General features: G+C 39.2%; 1 non-coding gene across 1 annotated transcript; it reads left to right on the top strand.

Moving 5' to 3' along the window:
• Positions 1 to 4775: 4775 nt before the first annotated feature.
• On the top strand, positions 4776 to 4882 carry LOC137771095 (U6 spliceosomal RNA). The gene has a single exon (XR_011075309.1). It is a non-coding gene; the product is annotated as a U6 spliceosomal RNA (small nuclear RNA).
• The last annotated feature ends 2687 nt before the right edge of the window (positions 4883 to 7569 follow it).

The following is a 7569-nucleotide window of genomic DNA, read 5'->3' on the forward strand; positions in this document are numbered from 1 at the left end:
GTGCTTGGGGCAGAGGGTTTTCCGTGGCTGGGCCAATTCCCGGAACAAGTGGGGAGCCACGGGGATGCTCTTCTGAAGTCACACTGTCATTTTGGTCCTTATGGGGTGGGGTTGGGGGTGGCTGGCTGCCATAGAAGGCACTTTCTCAGAACATTCTTTTATGGGCAGAGGAGGGATGAACAAAACACTCACTTATAGGATTCTAGTCTAAGTAATGAGAGTACAAAACCAAACAAACAAACAAAAAACCACAGGCAGTCAGCAAGGTACCTGGCCTTTACACTAATCAGCCACAAACAAAATCTCAGGTGGGTCCTAACACCTGAGTCTGCTTGTACAACACCAGAGGAGGCCCTTCCTTTCCCAACCTTTCCTCCTTACTGCTGAAGAGGGTATTTCTCTTGGGGGAGCTCTGGTCCGGAAAATTGTGCCAACTGGGTACAACCCAGAAGTCCTAACTTCCTTTGTCAAACAACAATTAACCCACCGATTCCAGATAAAGGAAAGAAATTTTCTACTAAAGAGAATGAAACTTGCAAAGGCAAAATTCAATTTACACCACCTAAGAAAACGCAGCTTTGAAGGCTGCACAGAACACTTGGCAGTGGCTCTGGGGCAGGCAGGCTTCTTTCACTCAAGAAAAATAGGTGTATAGTATTTTACGTTTGTTTAACTAAAAGTCACATTAAATCCCACCTGGAAGGCTTTTGCTTCCCAAAATGAATGGATTCCTCTACTTCTAGAAGAATTAAAAAATATAAAACTCCTACCAGATATAAAATGTCATTTTATAAATTAAGGAAAAACAAAACCTAACACCTATTACCCCCTTTGCCATCATGTATCCTTCAAATATTTAAAACTTCATTCTTTGTTACTCGGACAAGTAAATGAAAAAAAATGCATAATTTCTACTGGAAAACTTTAAAAATTAATCACAGCAATCATTTATAAAACGAATGCTAAGAGAATTAGAGCATCTGCTGTTTACCAGACATTTCCCCAAGATCATTACATTTTTAAACTTATTTTATTCCCCCAAACTATATTTTCTTGAACTATCTTGTATCTCCCTATTATCATAATGTTTTTCCCAGTCCCCATTTATCTCAATGAGAAAATTCCACTTGACCCCAAGATACAGCTATTATTGATAAATAACCGTGCATAACTTTTCTCAAGCAAAAAAATCTAGGCATCTTTTGTTCCTACTCTCATAAATTAAAAGACTGCCTTGTTAAAACTTGTTAAGACTGTACCTCGGTCTCCATTGTCAGAATTTCCGCTGCTTCTTCTCAAAATGTCTCCAACTATCGCCAGAGCTGCTCCAGGTCTTTGCTCAAAGCACGCCCACCGCCACCTTTAGCAGGAGTGAACATAAATCTTTAAATTAAAGGGTCCAGAGATAAGAAAGGAAGCTACAAACAAACCAACAACCCCAGGCAAACCAGCTGGGACCAAGATGGCAATGAATCTAACCTCCAACAGAACCTGAGTCTCATTATACGGTGATTTTTACTACATCGGCTACCAGATGACACACCTGCCGGCGGCATTAAGGCCCAAAATAGGATGAAAAGGAGGTGGCACCCCAGGCCCTTGAAAAAGCCCTGCCCCTTTCCCGGTGGACAAACTCATCTGTCTCCCCATCACTACCCTCACTCCTCCTCCCTTTGACTTTACTCTTTAAAATTAAATCACTCTCTCCAGGTGGGTGAGAAGTTGATCTCTAAATTAAGTTCCCACTTCTCCGTTCTTTGGCCACTGAGTGAAGCCTGTGCTGTGTCGATCTCAGCTTTGGTTTTGTTATTTGCCTCCTAACTGAATGGAGACAGAACCCTCCACCGCCCAGGCAGAGTCCTCGGCCAGGCTAGGGCCCGAGCAGGGTCCCTACGACTTAATTTGGTAACAAAACCTTCCCCCCAATTCTCTAAGAAACCCTGTAAAATCACTTCCCTGTTTAGATGCACTTTTTCAGAGGCTATCTTCTTGCTTCGTGGCATAATAAAGAGAAATCTTTCATTCCTTCGGATTACTTTATTGTAACAATCCTCAGAGCAATCATATGATTTGCCACTTTTTATTTGGGGAATCTGACTCAGGGTCATTCAGTTGGAAAATAGCTAAACCAAGATTCCAGCCCAGAGGACCTCCCACATCCCGTACACACACACACAGCGCCCCCATCTCTGTTCTAAACACACAAACTCTTGACCACATTACTCTGCAGCATTATTTCAAGTTTTTCACTTTCCAAGTGATGACTTAAGGGAATTATAAGGACCTGTATATTGCTTCCTTCCTTGACCTTTTCATTGAAAACAATTTTTTCCCATTCAAAAGTTACATGTATTGTATAATGGATTTATCTTCTTTCCTCATGATAAATAAACTTAATGTTATGTATTTATAAATAGATATATTTACCCAAGCCTTTTTGATGACACGTGACCCTAAAAAGTACTGTTTGCTTTTGCTTGTCTTTTAGGTTTATCAATATGGAATGTTTTTAACTATAGGCTTCTTGCCTTATCCATGTTGATTCAAGGGACTGCATTCATTCATTTTTTGTGATTGTATACGATTCCATTGTGTGACTGTATCACAGTGAACCGTTTCTCGTGTTCACGGACACTTGAACTACTTGTTTTTTCTTGTATAAATGATGCTGTTATAAACATTCTTGCATTTGTGTAGTGATAAACATGTGATAGAACGTCTCTGAGTATACATCCAGGAGTTGTACCAATGGGTCACAGGGTGTATTGACGTCGAACTTAACATGATAATACAGAAAAATTATTTTCCAAAGTTTCATCAGTTTAAACCCCACAGTCCAGGATGTAAGAGTTCTTACTGATCCACATCTTTGTCAATATTTGGAGTTATCAGTCAATTTTTTCCAGTATAATGACTACAAATGTCATCTCACCATATTCTTATTTTGCATTTCCTGATTACTAATCAAGTAAAGTACAATTTCCTTATTTTAGAAAAATATTAAATTTCTAATATTCACTGTTATTTATTATTGTATGTTTTCACAATATTTTCTACAACCACTTTTTAAAAAAATTTTATTTTATGTATTTATTTATTTATTTGGCCATGCCATGCAGCATGTGGAATCTTAGTTCCATGTGGGATCTTAGTTCCCTGACCAGGGACTGAACCTGTGCCCCTGCAGTGGAAATGCAGAGTCTTAACCACTGAACCACCGGGGAAGTCCCTACAACCACTTCTTTTTTAAAAAATACTATAGCTTTGTTAATATTTGTCTCTTCTGACAACCCCTCTTGATATTTTTGTCTTTCCCAATTCATGTCCCAAATTCAAAAAAAAACAAACCATGGACAAAGTGTTGTAAACTAATTTTGGGGAGGTTTCTGGAACATTCACCAGATAACAAGAAGTTTTGCTTCTTCTCCATAGAAAAGGAATATAACATAATTATTAGGATTCCTTGGCATTATTTAAATTTTAAGTAACTCAGTACTACTGTAAGATGTCTTTGGTTGATCATATTTGAGATTAAAATCCTGCTCCCCAAATGAATTTCTGTTGCCTTAAATTAATTATATATACATAAAGAGTAACATATTTCAATGACTTTGCACTGTTTTCATATTCAGAGTGGTTGTTTTCATATTCAAAGAGTGGTTATGAAATCTTTCTTTCAAAAGTCATATTTTTTGATCACTATGTTCCAATTCTCTTGTCAAGTACGTTAAGTCCCTGTAACGTCCTTTGTGATATGATTCAAGAAACCCTGAAGATTTTCAGTGTCCTTACCTCTTCTAGTATTATTTACCACCAGACTAATCATTACATCACTATAAATTAATTTTGTGTTCCTCCTCAAGAGGCGATTCTAATCTTGTAATTCTGATTTTGCTTCAGGAGATTTCATCTGAAAATGTGTGCACTGAACCTAATGAAAAAGATGTTACCAGGAGTTGTCACAACTAAAGCGACAGTAAAACTGTGAAGTGTTAAGACTCAGATCTACACCTCACAACTGAAGAGATTTAAAGATACTGTCAAGTCATGAAAAACTAGAGATCTCAGGCCAGGACCCGTAAGAAGTTCTCAGTCAGTTTTTCAGGGGCCATAAACCTTATCCAAGAACCCTGACCAAGATGATGAGTCACACAGGGGACAAGTTCTCTATAAGACCCAGAAAACAAGCTCCAAATATCAGAGGCAGACTGCCCTCTCTCAGTCTGCTCACTTTTGTTCTTGCCTTTCATCCACGCTTTCTTCTCCACTTACTTAAGGACCTAGATGATTAACAGATACTCAAACCTCTTATCTACAATGTGTATACGTTCCCTATATTTAACTTTTCTTCTTATGCTTCTAGTCACTCCTTTGTGTGTGTCTTTTGATTAAGATGCACATCCAATATAATTATTGTTTATACTTGCGTTCCTTTGGATGACAACCAGCTTCCTGTGATGCTAGTTCGTTGCAATAAGAAAGATGATTTTCTGCGTAATTGGAATCAAGCACTAAAAGTGCTTTCTAAGTGACAAATAAAACAATGGGTCAAGTGGCCAGAAAAATAAAATTCTCATCAAACCTGGGCATGAAGGTGTCTGCCTGAAAAATAACAATACTTGGCAACTTTCTGGGCAATTTGTCACAGAAGTAGAGCTTGGGCACCCTTGCCTCTTGCCTAACATAGGACTACAAACCCTGACTCATGTCTTTCTTAGCGTTATTCCACGTTGCTTTGCTCAGATGTGTCTTTGCCAAAGTCCAAAATACTGGTAGTGCTCGCTTTGGCAGCACATATACTAAAACTGGAACGATACAGAGAAGATTAGCATGGCCCCTGTGCAAGGCTGACATGCAAATTCGTGAAGTGTTCCGTATTTTTACGAAGTGAGAGAGTGGCATGGACATATGTACACTACCAAATGTAAAATAGGTAGCTAGCGGGAAGCAGCTGCATAGCACAGGGAGATCAGCTCGGTGCTTTGTGACCATAGGGAGGGTGGGAGGGAGGGAGATGCAAGAGGGAAGAGATATGGGGATATATGTATACGTATAGCTGATTTGCTTCGTTATACAGCAGAAACTAACACAGCATTGTAAAGCAATTATACTCCAATAAAGATGTTTAAAAAAATTTTTTTTAATTTAAAAAACCCCAAAATACTGGTAAATGGACTTTGTCCCTTCAAGTGATCCAACAAACGATCTTCAAGCAAAAAGAAAAAAAAAATCTGACACTAATAGATTCTGGAAAACTACCAGCAGAGCCTTATCATATATCCACAACTCACCCAAAAGCAGTGAAGATTGAAATTGCTTCTGTTCACAGACAATGGGGTTGTAATCCCCATCCTGGGCTGACAAGTATGTCAAGGGGGTGGGGGGCTGAGAGCTTAAACCCATGGGGTTTTGGTTTTCCTCATGATTAAAAATATATATCCCCAGGATACTTTCCTGTCACCGTGTGAAGACTGAGAAAAATGAAAGATGTTAGAGTCTGGCTCTGGGAAATACTTGAGCCCTGAAGATAAGCTATAAATACCTGAATTATCAAGACTGTTGAGCAAACTTGGCTCAAAACTTGGTCTCATATGTGCGTTAGTGTAAAGCTATTGTGTCTCACACACTGCCCGGTCCCAAAGAGTTCCCGACCTCCAAAAACTTGTCTGAAAATCTGTCACCCAGGCAGACCCTAAAAACCCATCACTCTACTTTTCCTGTTTGGGGTTAAGATTCTGCCAAGGTATGTTTCTTTCTTATTTCAGCAGATCCAACAAAGTAAGCTTTGCCTGCTCGGCAGGTTTTGGATGGTGTTTTGCTAAGGTGAAAGTTGACAAAAGCTATAAACACAAAAATCAATAGTTTATCTGTAGGATGGCAAGACTTGCCTAGAAACAGAATTAGGAAACAATCTTTCCACAATAGATAAGAGTAATAATAAAATGCTCGGAAACAATGTCCACAGGAAAGACACAGGACCTCTATAAATAAAGCAATCAAGTCATATTGAAAGAAGTAATAGAAAATGTCAACAAAATGGAAAAGTGTGAGAAGAATAAAAATATCAATTCCTCCCAAATTATCATAGAATTCATACAATCTTAAAGGATCACAATAGTTTTTTTAAAAAAATTCTAGCTGGAAGTTAGTATGGAAACTATAGAAAAGAAAGGCTGCGAGGTACTTTTGTCCTACTGGATGTTAGCATACACTCCACAGGCACTGCTGTTAAATCCAGATCTACTCTGCTGGATGGGGAAAAAGTGCGATCTCACACATTACTGGTGGGCATGTATATGGTTACAATATATTGTTTGGGAATCACAAGTTATATTGTTACAATTACCTGTTTGGAAAGCAATTTGTTAATATCTATGACCTAGAGGGGTGGGATAGGGAGGATGGGAGGGAGATCCCTTCAGTTGGCCTGTAAAACACCCCCAATTATTTTTAGATAAGAAAAGGGTGAAATATTGGTATATTCTATGTAAAATGTATGCACTTCAAAGGAATGTTTGCCTTGAGCCTCTTTAGCAGTAACAACAACGAAAAATGTTTATTAGAGCAAATTTTACCTAGACTTGTGTTTGAAAGGGTAGATAAAACCTTCCCTTGCTGCATGAGCCACTTCCTCTCTCTAGCTGTTCTTCTGGAAACCTGACAAGAACCAGCTGCTTCTAAGGAACATGAGACATTACCCCTGGTTTGTGTATTACATCTGTATGTGGGGAAAGGATACATGAATTACAAACACTTGAGTGTACCCTTGGCTTTGGGCTTCTCCCAAGGCAGCAGCTCCTGAGTTGGCTTGACCCTGAGGAGACTGAAGCACAGGCCTGTGCATCATTTTGGGGAGCAGTGGCCCCTGCGTGGCGTGGGGCTCCCGAGCCATGTGGGCTCCACGTCCACCATGTGGGTCTTACCTTCTGGAACCTGGGCCATCATCAGGGGTGAAAGTAACTCCAGGGGCTGCACAAATGCTGCCAAGGCTCCTGCCAAGAGGCACCTCTGGGGCCCTCTTGACGAGCAGAGCCCGCCTCATACTTGTCAGAGGAGATGGTCCAGGCATGGCCTGTGATGGCCTTTCATGTCAGAAAGTTTAGTTGGACAGAAGAAGACCTCCTGGTAGACAAAGCAACCTTATGTGCCACAAAATGGCAGTATATTAAAAAACGTCATGAATTTTGCTTTATCTTCCTGGCTTATATATTAACACTTTCCCTTCCCAGTGGTAGGCGGTGGGAATTTCATGAACTAAAACAGAATATGTTAGAGAATAACAAATATTTGAGAAGAATATCACAGCAAATTTACCAATATTTATTGGATTGTGCAGATTCAATTGCTAAATCACTTTATGAATTTTTCATTTTTCTCTCACAGACGCATTCTAAATGACCCAAGATGCTGTCATTGGTAACACATAGAGCCCGGATATTTTTAATTATTGGATCAAAATTCAGAAATGCAAGTGAGCAAATATGTATGTGTTTGTGTATTTATTCAAACTTTCGTTTAAAATTTCAGAGTCAATAGCAAATGATTATATTAACTCTTTTGCTTTAGGGA

The sequence above is a fragment of the Eschrichtius robustus genome, chromosome 10 (assembly GCF_028021215.1).
Source record: "Eschrichtius robustus isolate mEscRob2 chromosome 10, mEscRob2.pri, whole genome shotgun sequence".
Taxonomy (NCBI): Eukaryota; Metazoa; Chordata; class Mammalia; order Artiodactyla; family Eschrichtiidae; genus Eschrichtius; species Eschrichtius robustus.